The 20,610-nt window shown below is 52.3% G+C and overlaps 1 long non-coding RNA gene across 2 annotated transcripts; it reads right to left on the bottom strand.

The window, feature by feature from the left end:
• Positions 1–71: 71 nt before the first annotated feature.
• LOC135975919 (uncharacterized) lies at positions 72–17,691 on the bottom strand. Of its 2 annotated transcripts, none has more exons than XR_010593124.1 (4): positions 17,202–17,691; positions 12,912–13,010; positions 10,852–11,007; positions 72–4,141 (listed from the first exon to the last, which is right to left on the bottom strand). It is a non-coding gene; the product is annotated as an uncharacterized LOC135975919 (long non-coding RNA). The 2 variants fall into 2 exon arrangements; XR_010593123.1 differs by lacking the exon at positions 72–4,141 and adding an exon at positions 9,305–10,305 and having other exon boundaries at positions 17,202–17,689.
• Positions 17,692–20,610: the final 2,919 nt, after the last annotated feature.

Consider the following 20,610-nt stretch of genomic DNA (forward strand, 5'->3'; position numbering starts at 1 on the left):
AGGCAGTCCTGGTGGGGAAGGGCTGCTTTGAAAGCAGGGTAGATTATTGTAGCACGGAAGAGTTAAGAGACGTGCCCAAGGTCATACCATGAGTCAGTGGCGGAGTAGGGAAGACGAGTCCTAATTTCCCCCTTGCTCTAACCCATACTCCCTACCAGTCATTTGCCTGCCTGAAAGCTGCTCACTGCAAACCCCAGAGCTCCCCTGCTGAGTTCTAACCGCTAGCCCACCCTTCTCCTTCCTAGGGCTGGGAGAGCCGAGGCCCAGTGCTCTAACCACTAAACCGCCTTCCTCGGGCTAGGTCCAGAATCCCGGAGTCCTGAGACCCAGTGGCGTACTTTAGCCGCTAGACCCGCCCCTTCTGGCTAGAGCTGGGAACAGAATCCAGGCATTCATGGTCCCAGTGCCCTGCTCTTGCTGCTAAACTTCGCTCCCTGCTTAGACTGGCTGGCCAGAAGGCAAAGCCCCCAGGCAGAGCAGCAGAGGCCGAGGGCTCAGAGGAACCAAGCTGGAGAAAAGAAAGGTGTGCGCTGCAGTTCATCTGGGCTGGCTCTTCTCGAGGAGGCTGAACGGCCACACGCTGAGTGAGTGGGAGCAGCTGTGGCATTGGGAGCGGGGCATGGCCGTGGCAGGTCATTTGTGGGTGGTGCAATGAGGTCTGAACCTGAGGACTCGGCCAATGAAAGGGAGCTGGCCACATGCCAGTCCCTGTGCCTGCCTCTCCTGGCATAGCTGTATGCCCTTGCCCCTCTCGCGTCCGTTCTGCTTCACCTCTTTCTCCCCTCCATCCCCCAGTATGGGCTTCCCTCAACCCCTCGGCAGTGAATAACGGGCCCCAGACAGCTGCTCGCAGGGCTTCAGGCACCCGAGAATCAGCCAGTGCCAGCAATCGCCTTCTCGGTGTCTGACTGACACCTGAGACCTGCAGGCACCCTTTCAGCGCCACTGCCTGCAGTGGGATTGGAGCTGACAGATGGGCCAAGGGAGGCAGAGAGGGAGGGACATGGATGCACAGGCCACATGAGGAGAGCTGCCAACATGCTCCTCTCCGGCACAAACACATACATTGAGCAGAGGCGGTGGCTTGGCAGGCTAAGCATGGAGGTTCAAATACCTAGTGCGGGGGGTGGGGTGAGTAGGGCACTCCCCTAGGACGTGGGAGAGCTGTGTTCTAATCCTAGCTCTGCCACTGACCTCCTATGTGCCCTTGGGCAAGTCACTTGGTCTCACCATGCCTCAGTTTTCCCAGCTGTAAAATTATACCTCTCCTCCTTTGCAGAGCCCGTGCAAGCCATGGCTGGTAAGCACTGAATGTTACTATTCCCAGTAGTATTACATGAGCCCTTCATCCATGCAAAGCAGTGAACCAACTCCTCGGCAGATAAAATCATTTTTATAAAGGGCGGGGTGGGGGGTGTTGTGGGCATTACAGAATGAACAGGACCACAAGTGCAGGGATTTGCTCCAGCGTCCTTGGCCAAAATTACCCTCCTGCCAGCACTGGTGTGCAATGGGCCGGCTCGTTATCACCACACACCCCAGACCTGGCTGCATTTCAGATGCTGATTTGTAACGCGCCTTGTTATGAAAGCCGCTATGCAAGGCGTTAGGATGGCAGGCGGTGCTCACATGGGATGGGAGCTGAGCTGCTGCCCTTCAAATGGATTTAAAAAGGAAAAAGAAACTTGGATGACAAAAAATCCCATCCAAATGCTGAAGTAATGGGAGAGAAAGTGAACAGCAGAGATGTACCAATGGCAGAAGGGTCAGTTCCAACACTCCGATGCTTTCAGAACCCTTTGGCCTGGAAATCTCTCGAGCTTTCTGGGACGTCCTGTCGGACATATATTTACAGCTTTTCTTATGCTCCATGTGGTCTAGTGGTTAGAGCAGGGCGCCAGGTCTAGTCCTAGCACTGAGGAAGTACAGGGTAGTGGTTAGAGCCCTGGGCACAGGGAAGGGGTGGGGAAGGGGCGCAGGGTAGTGGTTAGTGTGGGATGAACTGGGAGTCAGGACTACTGTTCCACAGCTGATTTGCTGAGTGGCCTTGGGCAAGTCACTGCACCTCACTGTGCCTCCGTTCCCCCTCTGTAAAGTGAGGATAATGCTACTGACCTCTGTAAAGTGCTTTGAGATCTATGGCGGAACGGCGCTATAGAAGAGCCAGGTGGTATTATTACGATTATTCCTGTTCATGAAGGGCACTCAGACCACGAGACAAATGATCCCTCCTCTGCCCAGCCTGGCCTGGGGGAGAAAGTGCTTTGGTGGGCTCCGTACGGGTGGTGGCAGCACAGTGCCGGAGGTCTCTGAGGTCACACTCCCCCAGTGAACTGTGGCAATGCTGGCCTGTAGCCCAGCCTCCCGCAAGGAGTGGGAGGCTGACGAGAGGGGGTTGTGGACAGGCTGTTTGCCTGCCTGCAGAGCACCAGCTGAGAGAGAGAAGAGGGGGCAGGCGCTCCCGAAGTCGTGTTCCTTCGCTTCTCTCCGGTACAAGGGTGGGTGGGAGACACGTATGGCTGTGTGCAGATCAGCCTGGGAAAGTGTCCCACCTGCCTGGGTGGGGAAGGATGGCCCCCTGCTATTCCCTCCCCAAGGAGAGGACCCAAGAGAGAAATTACATGCCCCATGACAGAGAATCCCCTCCCACCGCACGACTGTGCTCACGCAGACAGGTCCGCAGCATGCATGCACACGCCTTCACACACAGGGACACCTATGTGCACACTCGCTCACTCACACACTGCTCTCTCCTCTTCTGCTCCCATCAGGTCAGACCTTAGCACTGCAAACTCCCCAGCTGCAGCAAAGTTATCCCTGCCCCTCAGGGGATTGTGAGCGGTTTTCACGTCGGAGAAAGGAAAAGGCAGAGAACTCGAGCTATTTAACAGAGTCTAAACCTTGCCGTGTCCTTCAGGAAGGGGCTGAGCAGAACCCAGGGCAGGTCTGGTCAGAGAAACGAGTGGCATGGCATGGTGGGGGGTCAGTTACACCCTGGATAATTCCCTGCACATCTTTAACCCCCTCTTTGGGAGGATCTTTAAGCAGTTTGGAAACCTGAACCAGCTCTCAACTCCCCTGTGAGGTAGGTCAGGATCATTATTCCGATATCACCTGTGGGGAAACTGAGGCATGGAGACTTGCCCAAAGTCACATAGCAAGTCAAGGGAAAAGCTGGGAATAGAACCCAGGAATCCTGACTCCCATACCTGAGCTCAAGTCACTAGCCCAACCTTCTCTGGGCGGTTCCAGACCCGGTCGGTCAGTTCCTCTAACACGGGTGCCACAGATTCAACTGCAGGAATGAGAACCCAGTTGGGCTTTCGGTGCTTCCCGACAGCATCGCCAGGCATGAGGATCGTGCCAAGGGAACTGGGCTGGGGAGGCATGCGACAGAACTGAATCCAGCTCCCTGTCCCGTGGCTGTATCAGCCAGGGCAATAGGGTGGGTGGAACTCAGCTCTACAGCTGAGCCAGACTCCTGCCCGTCTGACTTGGGCATGGGGTGATGATCTGGGCCCCATCGCTATAAGAAAGCTCAAGGGAAAGAGGGTCTACCCTCATCTCACCTGGCATCCAGGGACAGCCTTACCGAACAGCTCAGGGCAAGAGTGGCCTCTCACCTCACTAGCTGATCTGGACTCTAGCACAGACAGACAGCTGGCAAGGAGGGAGAGATCAGGCCAACCTGCCGGGTGCGAAGCCAACACATTCCCCTTCACCTACTGGAGATGTGGGCCCTGATCGAAAGAGAGACCAAGTCAGGAGGGAAGGGACTTCAAATGAAAGCAGATCCTTGCCCTGATATGCTCCTTGTGATCAGTTAGCGCCCAAGGACACAGTCCTGCACAGTGTTAAACCCTCTCTCTCTCTGTAGGGTGATGTCTGGCTGTGGTTCCGGCTGGCGAAGGGAGGGGTCGGAGGTAGAGGGGGTCTCCAGGCTCAGGCAATGTTAGCAGCTGGGACCCAGGCCTGCAGAGCAGTGTCTCTGCAATCAAATCCATTTTTCTTCCAACACTGCCAAGAGCAGAGCAGGCCCTGCTGCACTCCCACTGCCACGCTGCAGGGGTCCCGGGGATGCCACCAGGCGACTGCCTTTCCGATTGCCAAAGGGACCGGCTGGGGTGGGGCGGTCCAGCCACTGCAGAGACAACGAAGGGAGAGAAGCATCCAGAAATGCCAGGGCAGGAGGACTCGTCCCATCCCAGTAGCACTTGGTTCTTTGACAGCCTCTTTCAGGCAAGGATCTCAAAGAACATTAGGCCCAGATCCTCAAAGGTATTTAGGCTCCTCATTTCCATTGAAATCAAGGGAGAAACGGAGGAACAGAGAAAGACCAGTGACTTGCCCAAGGTCACACAGCAAGGCAATGGCAGACCCGGGGAGAGAACCCAGGCATTCGAGGCCACTTCATTTTCCCTAATGAGCACTCCTGAAGCAAGACAAGTGCAGCAGGTGAAGTGACTGGACTGGCACTCAACCCCTGCCCCCACTCCCCCATTAATGTAACTGATTGTCATTGACGTGTGCTATACCAACAATCCAGGAGGCAGCCAGGCAGGTGGCGATCAGGATCCCATCTCCAATCCGCAGCTGAGTATCACATCTGCCCCCCAGCCCCCGGCTATAAATGGCCAATCCCAAACACCAGACCCACGTGCTCACCTCCCAGTTCTGTCTGATCCAACCCCATGTGCAAATCCAGATATTGCAACTTGCTCCCATGCTCCCCAGGGAGGTGATTTCACCTTGACACCTGTGCTCTACCTCCCCGGGCCCACCTAGCCTCCTCCGCTGGCTCCCATCACTGGCCAATCGTCTACCCTGCTGGACCTAGGGGTGCTGCTGGCTTGAAGTGGTTTCCATCACATACAGGGTTTACAGTTTGGTTCAATGGCTCTCAGCCCCCCCGCTATACACATTTTTCCAGCATCCCTGCTGCTGACCGATTATTCCTAGCTAACCCTTACTCTGGGGCGCCTGTCTCCTTAGCCGCATTTCCACGCAATGAGCCAGGGCTCCCTCTTGTGGCTCAGCCCAATTCAAGTTTTCATCTTGTTCCCTGACAAGTGCCTAGGACAGAAAATCTAATTAAAGAGCAGAGGCAGCTGCTGCCCGATTGCTATGGGAACCAGAGAGGAAATGGCCCTTTCTCAGTGGTGGTGTGCTGTAGCAGGACCATTCGGGAGTGCTGCTGGAAAGGACCAGATACCCTGGGCTCATCAGCAGGTACGATGCACCAGAGCTGAAGCTGTCCCCTTGGTATAAGCAGCCCTAACTTGTGAGAAGCCCATGGAGGTGTACCAGACGGACCTCTCGCTGATTATCTCCTAGGTGCCTTAGAGTCAGAGGTTCAAACCCCAGCAGGGTACAAGGAGACCTCCAAGGCAGATCCGATAAACCGAGGACCAAGCAGTTTACTATGAGGCTTATTCAGATGAGGCCTCGCATACCAACATCCTGTCTGCTGCGTGTGGACATTAAAGAACCACCCAGAGCAGGGATTAGACCAAGTGTCTTTGCCCAGAACTGTCCCCTTGCCATTTGTTGGCTGGCTGCTTCCCATCACCCCAAAGATGGCTGCACCATGTGTAGACACAGCCGTCTGTGAAGAGCTTTGGGCAGAGAGGGTAGATGCTATTCTCCCTTGCACATGGGGTTTGCTATCTGGGAAGTCACAGCTTTAAGGCAAGACTGTAACTGTGCGGTCAGTTAATAACTCCACCTCGCTCTTCTTCACTGGCACTTCTCCTCTATAGATCTCAAAGCGCTTTGCAAAAGAGGGTAAGTATCATTACCCTCCCTTTACACAGACAGGGAAACTGAGGTACAGAAAGATGCCCAAAGTCACAGCAGACGGGGCCGTTGGGAGACAGGGCTGCAGGCACTTATTCATTATGGCTGATGGAGTGAGCACTATTTGGTGCCCTCCGGCTCCTGGCAAGCTGCTAGCACAGCTCTTTGGGCCCCCTCTTCCAGCCCCCTGTTCTGATGGGGCCTCCTCAGAATCAATTCCCTGCTCCCCCAGACAGTCCCTGATACTCCCAGCTGCCCCTGCAGGAACGAAGGGGCCTATTCTGCAGAGGGGATGAGCCTGCAGCACACAAGGAGGTGGTGATGTTGGGATTGTGGCTTAGCGGCAGCAAGTCCTGCAGGGGACAGCTGGAACGGGAGGACTTCCCCTTCCAGGGGGGTCTCACTTGTGACCGGTGGCAGCTGTACATCGGGGGGGAGTTTCGGGTCACGTTTTCAAGTGCCAGCTGTTTCCAAGCCATCCACGAAGGCAGCTCTGCTTTCCCCAGCTGAGGGGCCATGCAGACAGAGTTAACCCATGGACAGGCCCATTCTGCCGGGCGCCAGAAAGGGAGGCTGGTTGAGTGGCCCTGTCACTCTGTGCCATGGGTCAGGTGGGGGAGTGCGGAAGCAGGGATGCCAATTTTGGTTGGAGACTCCAGGACAATCCCGGCAGGTTGGCAACCCTATGCAGAAGGGGGTGAGGCCAGATAATGGATTCCAGGGGAAAGGAGGCATGCTGTGGGCAGCACATAGGCAGTTGCTGCCGAGGGCCCCTGGTTCTACAGAGTGGAAATGGGGAACCTTTTCCAACAGCACCTGTCAAAGCAACGCTCCAGTGAACCCGGAGCTAGGCAGAGGGGCTAGGAGGGCATTGATGTGCCCCTGAGCCCGCCAAGGGGCTGGTTTTCAGGGGGAGAACGCACACATCCCTTTCAGAAATGACAAAGCACCAAGGCAGAGAGCGAAACTGGGGCTCGCCCCAGACCCCAACCTGCTGGACAGGGGCTACCTGCACCAGCTAACAGGGCTCCCTTATTAACCCTGGGCTTCCCCATTTCTGCCCCTGCACGGAGGCCAGGATGTTGCTCCCCTGCGCCACTCATGCTCCAACCCCCATAGGGCCTGGTTCTGTGGCACCGAGCACCCACCACACCTTTGGAGCTGGCGACGCTCAGCCTACGTAGAAATCAGGGCTGTCCAGCTCAGACTCTGCCAGCTCATGCTGGCTAGAGCACCAGCCGGGCTGGAGAAGGAATGGAAGTCAGAGCGGCCCAAGCAGCCAGGCACACCGGGGGGGACGGGTGGCCAGGAGGCAGGGGGCGCTGGCTTGGGGGCTTAGGCAGGCCAGGGCTAGTTACCTCCCATCACTTGGCTACAGCTCTGGTGGAGGGCATTCCCCAGCAGGACTGGGGCTGGATCTTGTCCCCCAGTTCCTATAGTCCTACTGATCCTATGGGGCAAGGAGGGGGCTTAAGCCCTCACTACAGCTAAGAAGCTGGATATTCTGGAGCTGAGCAAACCCAGATTGCAGAGTACGTGTCACTGCTGCATTCGCCTCCTGCTGCTACACCTGCTCTGAACGAGGGGCCAGGACACTGGGGTGAGCCCCTTCCGCGGCCCCCCCGGGGACCTGGGCAGCACTTTATCAACTGGGGGCAGAGGGCTCTCCACACTGCAGGAAACTTTGCAACATCTTTCTGCTTCAGGCTAAAGTCAGCCCCTCCCAGGAAAATCCCCTCTCAAAGCACCAAAGAGATGCTTAATCCAAGCTGTGCATATTGCAGCTTCCACACTTAGAAGGCAGGTCCCTCGGGCGGGATTTTTGTCCCCTGGTGAAATGCTCAGGAACATCTCCAGTGGGCCCAGAGAAAACCCCGTGCATTTAAATGGGCGGAGACAGCACCGCCTCATTCCTCTCTTCTCCTTTCCTGTTAAACCCTCCCCCATCCTGCTGGATCGCCAGCTGCCACTGCACAGTCTTGGTGGGGTTCTGATCGGAGCCATCTGAAATACTAATCATGGGTAGTGCTACAGGCACCAAATCCAGGGCAGGGAAAGGGGTGGAGAGATACAAAGCACCCCTGGGAAATGCCAACAGGTAGAGGAGATAGGATGCTCTCTCCCAGAGAGATTATAAATATGACTCAATCTTGCCGTGACCTAGCTTGTGTGTGTCACATGCCCTATAATGTTAACAACAAATGGGGAGTTCCCTCTGCAGCACCCTGAGCTTTCGGAGTAGGAGGAGCAGAATCCCCCCCTTGCTGCCATCATGAAGTTCAGCATAGCCATAGTACACAGCACAGTGACAGCTACAAAGCCCTAAGTGGTGATGACTCTTCCAAACCCTTAGATTGCTGTGCAAACTCATACAGCACCCCAAAAATGGAGTGCAGTACAAGGGCAGGGATGGGAAACTGGGAACAAAAATGTGATCAATCATCCCCCGTGTTTCTTCAAACAAGGACCAGAGAGTCCATGAAGTGCAGGTTTTCAGGGGTGGAGAGTAAATACAGCTCCCATTGACTCCCCTGGGGGCCCTCAGTTGTCCCTGAAACCAGGCCACTGCGGGAGGAACTCAGGTTCAGACACTAAGTTGTATGGTACCCCCCTCCCCAATGAGCCCTGCCGCATTCAAACCTGAGGGGGCACAGGCACCCCACTTGTGTGTCCCCCACTGGTGAGGCTGCTAAGCTGCCCCCTTCAGACACAGACTGTCAGGTTTTCTGTATTGTTTAAAATTTGATGCTAAAAAAGTCCTTAAACTTATCATCTTAAATCTCATGCAAGTGTCATGGACCTGAGGATGTTGGACCCGGAAGGAGAAGTCCCATTAGAGGGGCCAATAGCATTTGGCACTGAAATGGGCCTTTGCACCTTCAAGGTGGGTAAATATAATCCCCAGTGCACAGGTGGCACGTTGTCAGGTAGGACAGCCCCTGACCGACATGCGCTCCAGGGCTTCCCAGGTACAATTTTGTCCTGTAATCCTTAGACCAGCTCCCTCTCGCTCTCTCAAGACAGTCAGGGCTGTTGCCTACAGCCGGATCTGCACTGCTTCGTCTAGTCCAGTTGACATAATAGCAAAGGATGGGGGGGGCATTCCCTACCATTGCATCTACTAGGCTGGGTTTTCCCAAGGGGAGGGGTGCCTTCCCTACTGCCCAGACAAAATTATCCCTGTTGGCCTTTTGCTCTTTACACAACAGCCTGAAGGAACCATAGGGACACAGTTGAATCCCAAGTAGTCACCGTGTTTACCAATTACATACAAACATGCCCAGCCCGACCTCACTATGTCTAGACTGGTGCTCCAGCTGCTTCCGAAACATGAAGAGCACCACTCGTGGATTCAGAGTTATTCAAAGGGGTACTGCCCTATTCCTGTCCATTACAGTCCCTTTGTTCAGTCGCATCCCATTCATCTAGTTAAGTCTCCAGCATGATCATATATATAGACTGGGGTAGGTTCCATTTTTTAAAATAATTTTTTACAAACATCACTGTATTAAGCTTTTTTCCATTTTTATGGATTTAAAATTTTCACAGCTGTGGGAAGTTATGGGGGGGAAGAGAAAGTTTCAAAAAAGATAAAGCTTCATAACCATTAAAGCACAAGCTGTCAACATCACACATCAAAACAGACAAAGTAAATATCCCTCAATCCAACCCTAAGTTCTCAAGCTGCATTTTTCTTACTTTGCCTGATTGTACTTTTGTTGTCCAACGGTTTATCTGCATATGGTGAAATTGACCTTTATTGATAAAAAAATCTAATGTTGCCCAGCCCTGTCATACTGAAGAGTTCTTCTAGCCCAGGTAGGTGCAGTGCTGGGAACAATCTACTCTGGAAGGGTACGTCTACATGGCGAGCAGTAGAGAGTCTCCGAGCCCAGACTGGCAGACTCGAGCTCACAGTGGCGGTGTAGATGGCTCAGGCTGAAGCTGAAGGTCTGAAGCCGAGACGGGGGTATCAGAGCCCAAGCCACGTCGTCTGCATAGCTATTTTCCACATGACCCAGGTTCGGAGGCTTTCTGCCCTGGGCTGTGTAGACATACCTGGAAGGGCTAAGCTGCACTGCGCTGCCCGAACACCTAGACATCAGCAGAGCTGGGTTATGTTCCCTGTCCTGCCACAAACCCACCATGTGTCCTTGGCCAGGTTGCTAATCTCCCTCTGCCTCAGTTTCCCCCACCCATGGATAACGATGCTGATCTACCAGCCCCACAGGCTGTAAGTTTGTTTAGTTTTAGACAGGGCAGACATGCAGACTGCTGAAGGAGTGGGGCCAGCTGGAGGAGTTTGGATTCCACAGTCCTTGCCCAGCAGTGGGCACCGTGCTCTGGCAGCCCTCGCAGCGCCTGTCGCACAGCTCCGTGGAACATCAGCTCCTGCAGTGGGCGCTGGAACACGGCCCTCGTGCCAAGTGTGACTAACAGGGAGCCGCTGCCTCAACGCCTCGGAAGTATTTTGAGGACGCTTCACGAGCTCAAAGGATCCTTCTGTCCCTGTGGCAAGAGGAGAGGCTGCTGTTTAGGCTCCGTGGGAGCAGTGACTAACATCCTCCCCCGCGTAGACATTAATAAACCCTGATCCCGGTGGGGGGGCACGACTCGCCCACCTGCAGCTTGGAGATGGTATTCATGATTATGGGGAAAATCTGCTGACACATCAAAGGGTGCAGGGAACTTGCACTTTCCTGTTTATGGCACTGCCCCCCCCCCATCACCACCCGAGATGGGGCTCTGAAAGGCCAGGAGCGGGGACATAGGGACCATGCCTGCCAGAGAGGAGCTAATCAGGGGAGCCAGGCCAGGGCCTGCATCCTGGGCACCCTGCCTGAGAGATCACTGCCCTCCCCAACAATAGCATGCTTGGCCCCAGCCAGGGGACAACACCCGACCCATCCTGGGGGCCCCGGGGAGAGCCCACATCCTGCCCCAACATCCCACGCCAAGTGTGGGACAGGAGCACCCAGCACAGAGAGGAGGCTAGAGAAATCCAGAAGCAGAGAGAGCCGTAGGTGAGCAAAACCAGAGTCACCGCTGATGTACCTGAGTGGGGAGAGGCTCACAGCCCCAGTGGAGTAGATCTCTTATGGTGCCCCTGCACAAGAGGGGCATGAAAGCGCCCAGCCCCCTACAGGCAGGATTCAGGCTCTCCTCAGCACTGCATCTCCTGGCCCTCAGCTGCACTCGAATTCCCTGCTGCTGCAGGGAAAGTGGAAGATCCGCTGTGGGCCAGGTGCCAGTGACACAGAATCACAGACCCCTGCTTGGAGTTAGCCACTGCCTGGAGCCTTGTCTGACCTAGCACTCACCAAACCCAGGGAGCAATGGGGGTGATTTTAGCCAAACTCCCTTAGCAGACACAGCCTCACCCTGCTGAACCCTCTGTGACCTCTCCCTTGGAAGCAGGTGTTGCCATTCAGATAATAAATCATCAATACTTTACCACTATCTAGCCCTGTAGACATTCAATGCACTTTACACACTAACCCTATAACATGCACACCTGAGGCCGGTGACCTTAAGACCACTAGCATGATGTTCTGCAGCAATGGCCCACAGCACTCTGCATAGTGTATTGTAAACCATGGGGTGTGTGTGGGGGCGTTACTATACAGCACTGTGCAGAGGAAACATGATCCCGTGATCAGGGCATCAGGACACCTGCGTTCTGTTCCCTGCTCAACTGCTGTCTTGAGCAAGTCACCTCCCCTCGGTGCCTGTTGCCCTTCCTCCCGTGTCTTATAAGTCCTTCAGAGAAGAGAGACTGGCTCTTACCACATGTATACACAGCACCTAGCCTGGCGGGGCCCAGGTCTCAGCTGGGGCCTCGGGACACTACTGTAATACTGCTGTTTGTGTATTTCAAATGCAGCTGAGTTGGGGAGATGCCAGCATCTTAAACAGCCCTCTTGGCTCATTTAGAAGGCAACACTATTATTTCCATCCCTGACAGGCTGGGGTTGGCTATCCTGGAATCCCCTTCCCCCCTCATAAATCATTTGAAATACATGCAATAGTTCGGTTTTCCTGGGGAATGCCAGCTGGGGGAGCCGAATATAACAACTTGTTATTGACACAAGAGGGAGCCCCTGAGCTGGAAGAAATTCTTCCTGAGGGAGATAGGCAGCCCTGTGCTAAAACCCCTGCAGCAAAGCCAGACTAGCTCCTCACCGTGCCTCAAGCCAAAGCAGTGTCCCATATCCAATGCACCCTTTATCAGAGGGACGAGAAGATCCTGCTCTTGCAGGGGGACAGTCTCCATCTACTACGATCCTGTTGAAGATGGGATGGTTCCTGTTTCAGGGTGCTGGGTGCCCATTTTGCAGGGTCCAGCCCTCCCTGTTGCACTTATCCTGCAAGTCCCTTTCATCAGGTAATGAGGGTGCTGGTCTGGTCTGTACAAGCACAGCCAGAGCCATGCAGACGCATGATGCTGGCTGCAGGGGTCCCTGGCTACATTTGGCTATTGCTGCAGAAGCAGGTTGAGTCTCACCCTGGCCCCTTTACCTCCCCTAACTGATGGGCACAGAGGCTACTAAAACTTAGACCCAGGCTTGGTCATGACCCTGAGGGGGCTATTTACAATTCAGTACATGTTCCCATGTGTGGAACGCCTTTGGATCAGAGGAATTAAGGAGTGCCTGTTTATTAACAAACCCAAGGAGAGTCTTAGCTTGTAGCCATCACGTTGTTTGGGGAGTAGCACAGCCAACCAAAACACCTTGCTGTGGGTTTTATTTTTCCATTCCAGCCTTCACCTTTAGAACTCTCCCTTCACTGATACACAACATACTCTGCCAGCCCTTTGAAAGGGGATAGCCGGGAGTTTGCAGGCTGGACACAGTCAGGGTCAGAATTTCTCTCTCTCAAAAAATCTCTCTCTCTCATGGCTCCCACATCCTTCTGGAAAGGAAAAACCAGAAGAAGCTTTGGCTGCATTCTTCTCTGTATATACCCTGACTAATGCCAGGCACAGACCTGTTTCAAATGGCAACAGCTCCCTAGATTTTCATGAAACTAATACTTTGACTTTCACCTGAGGATCTGAAAGTAGACCTAGATGGAAACTTGTCCAAAAGAGACAACAAAAGTACCTGGAGTACCTTTCTTGGAGCTGAAGAAGAGCTCGGTGTAGCTCAAACACTTGTCTTTCACCTGCAGAAGTTGTGCCAATAAAAGATGTTTCCTCACCCACCTGGTACCTAAAACAAAAAAATATTTTTTTGAAAACAAAAAATGCAATTTATGTCTTCATTGAAATGTTGCAAAGATGTGTCCATTTTGATAACATTTCATTTAAAAAGCCCCAAATGAAGCCTTCCAATTATGTAGAAACCTCCGATCTCAACATTTTTGGAATGAAAAGTATTGATTTTTTTATTCCTAAGTGAAATTCATTGGTCTCTACTTCTTTTTTTAAAGAAAGGTTAAGGAAGGTTGACATTGGAACAAAATATTTTGATTGTCAAAATAAAAATGTTTTGTTTGACCTGAAACAAAACTTTCTTCTGAGTTTTGTTTTGCAGGAAGTTTCAACTTGTTTGTTCCATTTTGGATTTTTTTTTTTTTTTTAAACCCTGGAATATCCTAAGGAATAGAAAAAAAATCCAGGTGTTGCCAAGCTCTGTATCTGACATTGTTTTGGAGAAATGGTATCTTGCTGCAGCCCACAGAGGGAGTTGGGCATAGACCCCAGGGCACCTTACTCTGATCACTGGACAATGCTATCCGCTGACAAGGGCTAATTCATGTGTGGAGCTGGAGGTTGGGTTGAGGGTACCCAGGAAGGACTCCCACCCCAGGAGGGGCAGCATTGCAGTTTGCCAAGCATCTTGGAATGTTTTCCATGCTCGGCAGCAGTGTCAGGCATTGGTCTGTGCTGAATGCAGGTTACCCAGGCCAGATGTTCTGGAATTTTGCCCTGTAACTATCTGACATTGGGGTTTGGCTCTAGAGCTCATCTCTATCAGAGTCTCTGCACACTTCTGTGCCGCAGTCCCACACCCACCCCTCTTCCCAGGCCCACAGGGGGGATTTTCCTCTTTAACGCTGATGACAGCAGAGATAGAGCAGACCTCTGTCCCCCAGGTAAGGGGGCGATGTAGCAGGGCTGCTTCCTGACTGGTAGAGCAGTTTAAGAAGGTCCCATATTTGTTGCCGGGAACAGATTAGCACCAAATTCTGCCAGCACCTACCCTCAGTGTGATCCAGGTGCTAGTGGAGTTGCATGGACATAAGGAAATGCAGAGAGGGGCCTGCTGCAAAGAGCACAGAGCTCCCTGGTGGCTTGTTTAATCCCCTCAGAGAGCTAATCTCCGGACAACTCTTTAAACAAGGTCACCGAGGCACCACACACACTGAGCAGAGGCAGTGCACAAGGGGTGTCGTTGGGGTGGGTGGCAGCACAAAGGAAGCAAGAGACCCCTTCATGGCCTTTCCTCCAAACTGGGAGGGAAAAAAATCTGGGAACTGAAAAGGATAAATGCCCTTGGACCAAGCTATTGTTCCTTCCCATCTTTCCCACTAACATACATCCAAAGCCATGAAACAAGTACTGAGCCCCTCACAGGGAGGCAGCCTGGCCTAATGGTCTGAGCACAGGGCTAGGAGCCAGGAGCTATCGAGAGCTAATCCCAGCTCTGACAGAGATTCCCAATGTAGCCAATTTGCCTTTGTACCTCCATTTCCCCCTATGTAAACTAGAGAGAAGGTCACTTACGCACCCCACCGGAGGGCTGCAAGGGTTAAAATGGTCCTGACCCCTTAAAATCCCACCTTTCTTGCAAGGATGTGCACAGCCTATTTTACAGGAACTCAGCATTGTTCAGTGAAGTTCACCCCAGACAGCAGGAAATCCCTTGGAAGACTAGAGGATGTTTCAAAAGCCAGGGGTGTTAATACTGACAGTTCTGCTTGCCCCTCTAGAAGGGCGTCCCATGGAACCAGAGAATTTTCAGGATATAGCAATGTACATTCTGAAAGAGGGTGTGATCTAGCAGCACCTGGAAGGGCAGAGAGTGTAACAGAGACCCTGATCATTTAGTACCGAGACCCACAGCATAACGGGGAGAGGGGGTAATATTCCTCCATCATGAGAGGCCGCAGAGATTTCCCACACATCCCTTATCTTCGGCAGAGACACACATGGGAGACCCGGGAGTCTTCACTTCCCTAGTCACTGACAACTTTGGGAGGGGGAGGGATAGCTCAGTGGTTTGAGCATTGGCCTGCTAAACCCAGGGTTGTGAGTTCAATCCTTGAGGGGGCCACTTGGGGATCTGGGGCAAAATCAGTACTTGGTCCTGCTAGTGAAGGCAGGGGGCTGGACTTGATGACCTTTCAAGGTCCCTTCCAGTTCTAGGAGATGGGATATCTCCATTTATTATTATTATTATTAACTTGGAAAGTCAGGAGAACAATAGTGACTGTGAAGGAGACAGGGGTGCTGTGGGACTTTAATGCTGGAAGAGGCCACAGGGTTGCAAGTACTGGGAGAAAGAATGAAGGAAAAAAGGAAAGAAAAGAGGAGAGGGGAAAAAAGCAAGGATATGGAGGAAAGGAGAGACACTGACAGGTGGGATTAGCAATGAGAAATTTGCTGCTAAACTGGGTGTGTCTCTGCGCATTGGCGAAGCATGACAGGATCGAGGTTTGCTTGCTCATCTGCCATTTATAAGTGGCAAATTCTCCCTCCATCCCGATTACCATGAATTAGGCAGCATATGTCTAATCGCCTTTGCAACAGCGACTGAATTGGCTGAGATTAAGGCACCAAGGCCCAGAGCCTCAAAAGGTATTGGGGAGCTTCACTTCCACTGAAATCAATGGGATTCAGGAGCCTAGAAACCTTTGAGGTTTCATAGATTCCAAGGCCAGAAGGGACCATTGTGATCACCTGATCTGGTCTCCTGTATCACGTAGGCCAGAGACCTGCCCCAGAAACCATTCCTAGGGCAGAGCTTTTAGAAAAAGATCCCCTCCTGGTGGCAAAATGGTCAGTAATGGAAAAATCCACCATGACACTTGGGCCAGGTCTACACTAACCCCCTAATTCGAACTAAGGTACGGAACTTCAGCTACGTGAATAACGTAGCTGAAGTTCGAAGTACCTTAGTTCGAACTTACCTTGGTCCACACTCGGCAGGCAGGCTCCCCCGTCGACTCCGCGGTACTCCTCTCGCCGAGCTGGAGTACCGCAGTCGACGGCGAGCACTTCCGGGTTCGACTTATCGCGTCCAGACTAGACGCGATAAGTCGAACCCAGAAGTTCGATCGCTCGCCGCCGAACTACCAGGTAAGTGTAGCCAAGGCCTTGGTAAATTGTTCCAATGACTAATTACTCCCACCGTTACAAATGTATGCCTGTGGGCCCAGGGCCTCAGACCCAGAAGCAGCTGTTTTCTTCAGGGGGATTTCTCCTCCAAACCAGTCTGAAAACACTGCATGAAAGTGAGGGGCAGATATGTCCCCATTAGTTCAATGTCCATACTGGGGCAATGGCTCTAAGTTCAAAGCCTTCTAGAGCTGCCTATGGTGAGTGCAGCTGCCCCACCCATGCAGGGCACAAAGGAAGTACAGTTGCCACGTTCATTCAGGGGCTAATACCAAAATCCATACTCAGTCTCACTAGCCCATGTGAGAGGTTGGCCCATCCAGGGGCTCCAGGTATGGGATGGGTCTTTCCCTTAATGTAACAATGCACACACAGAGCACTCCATGTCTAGCTCTCAATGCACTTTATACAGCTAGGTGCGTATCCTCATACCGGTGAGGAAAGAGGTAACTGGCAGAGCCAGGAACAGAACCCAGGACTCCTGCCTCCCAGCAGAGTGCCCTACCCACTAGAACACACTGCCCCCAGGGAGGCTGTTCTTCACAACCTGCACGCCCATGTCTAAGGAAGGTGACTCCTTATTACAGCAGCAACCAGCCTGGGATTGACTGTGCCCGGGTGCTGCTCCCGTTGACATCTATGGGAAGTTTGGCACATGGAGAGCTTGAAGGGCAGGGCATGGACTTGTTCACTAGCCGGGAACTTAAAGGAGAGCTACGGTGGGTAAAAGCAAGATAGTGGTTGAGGGTGGTTAAGCGATAAGCCATACCAGGGTGTGTGTTAGTTGGCTATTGAAACAGGGCGGGGGCAGGAAGGCCCTTGGCTGACATGCTATATTACAATTCAAATATGTATAAACAATTACAACGGACAGCTTGGAAAGTTACATAGTTATTTTTGGAAAACCAAAACGACTCTCTGCCTCATCTTGTGCCAGGATAAACAGCACCTAACCGGGGAAAGAGTGAAAACAGTTGGGTGTGGGAGACAGGAAGAGAATCAGGCACTAATACAATGTGGGGGGCAATGAGCAGATAACACAGATGCTGTTGACACTTACCCACAGAAGACGCCAAGAAGGGCCAAGACACAGGGTCCTGCTGGAAGTTACGCTGTAGAATCGGGGTTGCCAGCTCACCGATGCAGCACGTGCACTCCAAGCACAGGACTCAGAGTCAGGAAGCAAGATTTAATTTGCCTGGGAAAAGACTGCAGGTTTGGGGCCTCAGAACAACAGCCCCAATGTTATTAATATTTTGGTATTGATTGTTATTTTGGGATACTGCCAGAGTGACCCATGGCCCTTCCCAGCACACACCTTCTCCCAAAGGCTAGTTTCCTCCTCCTTTTATACCTGGCTACCCAGCAGGGTAAGGAGCCCCAGGTGTAGCTGCTCCCCAAACACTTAACCTTTTCTTGCCTGATTCCACACCCCTGAGAGAGAAAAAGGAACCTTGGTGGCCTCTGGAATCCAGATGGGCTGTGAGCGCTTGCTTGCTGGCTAGCCTGGTACTCAGGATATGGCTTTAGAGAATCAGTGCCCTCTCCCAAGCACTTCATGGCCCTGGGAACTGAGCAGCCTAATGTGATAATGACCAGCTGGCCTTGTAATTTGCAACTCTGTGGTTTGCTGGGGAAAGGGGTGGTAGAGAGAGGTGCTGGCTGTGAACTAAGCCGAAGGAAAGCTGCCGAGCTATGCTGCCAGCCTGTGGGACATGATTTCTCAAAACAGAGGCTGATTTTTCAGGGAGAGCATCCATTGCATACACCATGTGCAAGCTGCAGCTTCCTCACCTCACCTGGGCTTTTCTGGGGTTGGCGAGAGACTCAGTGGGGTTATTATGGGCCACACAGGCAAAAACAAGGATGATGCTGGTTGTGCTTTTGCAAAACCTTAGCAGCTGGCTTTTGTTGTTGCCAAAGGGAATCCAAAGTTCAGGGAGTCCAGTTCAGAGCACCCGTTTTGAGGCCATGTCTAAGTGTGATCCCCAAGGGCTGAATCCTCCCCCACCGCACCAAGCCTGCATTAATGAGTTTTCACTCAGCGATGCCCCACGGGGGACAGACCCCTCCAGGCTGTGGCATGCAAGGAGTGCTGCTTGGTGACAGCTGCTACATTCACTGGGCTGCTAGAACTCGAAAGCAGCTGTGTCCCTCCTCCATGGGGGAGTTAACTGGTGACCCCATGTAGTCGTGATTCCACCAGCCACGCTTCTGCAAACTGGTGTGTCTGACACTCAGGGAGTGTGGACTCACCCCTGGGGCGGGGCTTAGCATATCCAGGCCTCCAGGGACTGCACCAGTGGGGAGTGGAATGGTGTTTATCCTGAGGTTTCAGAGTAGCAGCCGTGTTAGTCTGTATCGGCAAAAAGAACAGGAGTACTTGTGGCACCGTAGAGACTAACAAATTTATTAGAGCATAAGCTTTCGTGGGCTACAGCCCACGTCATCGGATGCATAGAATGGAACATACAGTGAGGAGATATATATACATACAGAGAACATGAAAAGGTTAAGTTTCAATGCCCAATGAACCCCACTGGGCGAGGATTGCGGCCCTCTGTCACTCCCGCTGATCTCGGACAGGAGATGGGTGGGGAGCAGTATGAACAGAGAAACCATTTTGAATTGGAGGGCTGGGTTAAAAATACCCAACATCCATAAACAAAGGCGAGCAGGCAGCACGCACCAGGTGGGGCAGCCAGGCTTAGGAGCTGAGCAGTTTGGCACATACAGATATATTTTCAAGGATCTGAATATTCCTGAGAAGTAAGCTGTGCTGGAGTGGGGGCAGAGTAGGGACCCCAGTTGCCTCTGGGATAGCAGGGGTGGGGTGCTCAGTTTGACTTGGGGGTAGCAGGGATTTCACAGCTACGGAAAGTCAAAGAGAAAGGGCCAGGAATTATGTGAATGGCTGTAGGTAGTTTACCAGATAGCAAGACATTCAGGACAGTCTTACCCAGAAAGCACATGGGATACAAGAAGTGGCCTTAACTAACTGGGATTTCTCATCCTTCTTCATGCCTGGGGGCATTGGGTATTTTAGGTGTAACCTTAACGTTGATTTCTGAGGCTGTTTTACCTGAGAGAAACTTACTGAGTTCCTTTAACCCTTATTTTCCTGACCTAAGTGGGATACATTTGTAAATTCAACTGCATCTGTATGAAGCTGTGCAAGAGGGAGGGGGGACAGCAGCTCGTACTTACCCAGAGATTTATTATTATTATTATTATTATTATATATGGAGATATACCTATCTCATAGAACTGGAAGGGACCCCGAAAGGTCATCAAGTCCAGCCTCCTGCCTTCACTAGCAGGACCAAGATGGGAGGGAGCAGCACTCCAGGATCTATTCATAGAATCATAGACTACCAGGGTTGGAAGGGACCTCAGGAGGTCATCTAGTCCAACCCCCTGCTCAAAGCAGGACCAATCCCCAACTAAATCATCCCAGCCAGGGCTTTGTCAGGCCTGACCTTAAAAACCTCTAAGGAAGGAGATTCCACCACCTCCCTAGGTAACCCATTCCAGTGCTTCTCCTAGTAAAAAAGTTTTTCCTAATATCCAACCTAAACCTCCCCCACTGCAACTTGAGACCATTACTCCTTGTTCTGTCATCTGCTACCACTGAGAACAGTCTAGATCCATCCTCTTTGGAACTCCCTTTCAGGTACTTGAAAGCAGCTATCAAATCCCCCCTCATTCTTCTCTTCTGCAGACTAAATAATCCCAGTTCCCTTAGCCTCTCCTCATAAATCATGTGCTCCAGCCCCCTAATCAGTTTTGTTGCCCTCTGCTGGACTCTTTCCAATTTTTCCACATCCTTCTTGTAGTGTGGGGCCCAAACTAGACACAGTACTCCAGATGAGGCCTCACCAATATCGAATAGAGGGGAATGATCATGTCCCTCGATCTGCTGGCAATGCTCCTACTTATACAGCCCAAAATGCCATTGGCCTTCTTGGCAACAAGGGCACACTGTTGACTCATATCCAGCTTCTCATCCACTGTAACCCCTAGGTCCTTTTCTGCAGAACTGTTGCCTAGCCACTCGGTCCCTAGTCTGTAGCAGTGCATGGGATTCTTCCATCCTAAGTGCAGGACTCTGCACTTGTCCTTGTTGAACCGCATCAGATTTCTTTTGGCCCAATACTCTAATTTGTCTAGGTCCCTCTGTATCCTATCCCTACCCTCCAGTGTATCTCCCACTCCTCGCAGTTTAGTGTAATCTGCAAACTTGCTGAGGGTGCAGTCCACACCATCCTTCAGATCATTAATGGCTCTGCTAATTATTCCTGGCTCTGCTAATGACTTGCTGTGTGACCTCAGGCAAAATCATGCGTATTGGTGTGCCTCAGTTTCCCCCCCCATTGACTCATACAGGGGTTGACTCATACACGGGTGCAAGGCTTAATGAATTACTGCATCCCAGCTCTTTGGCCTTACCATCAGTCTCAGGAAGACAG

This window comes from Chrysemys picta, chromosome 16 (genome assembly GCF_011386835.1).
Source record: "Chrysemys picta bellii isolate R12L10 chromosome 16, ASM1138683v2, whole genome shotgun sequence".
NCBI lineage: Eukaryota > Metazoa > Chordata > Testudines > Emydidae > Chrysemys > Chrysemys picta.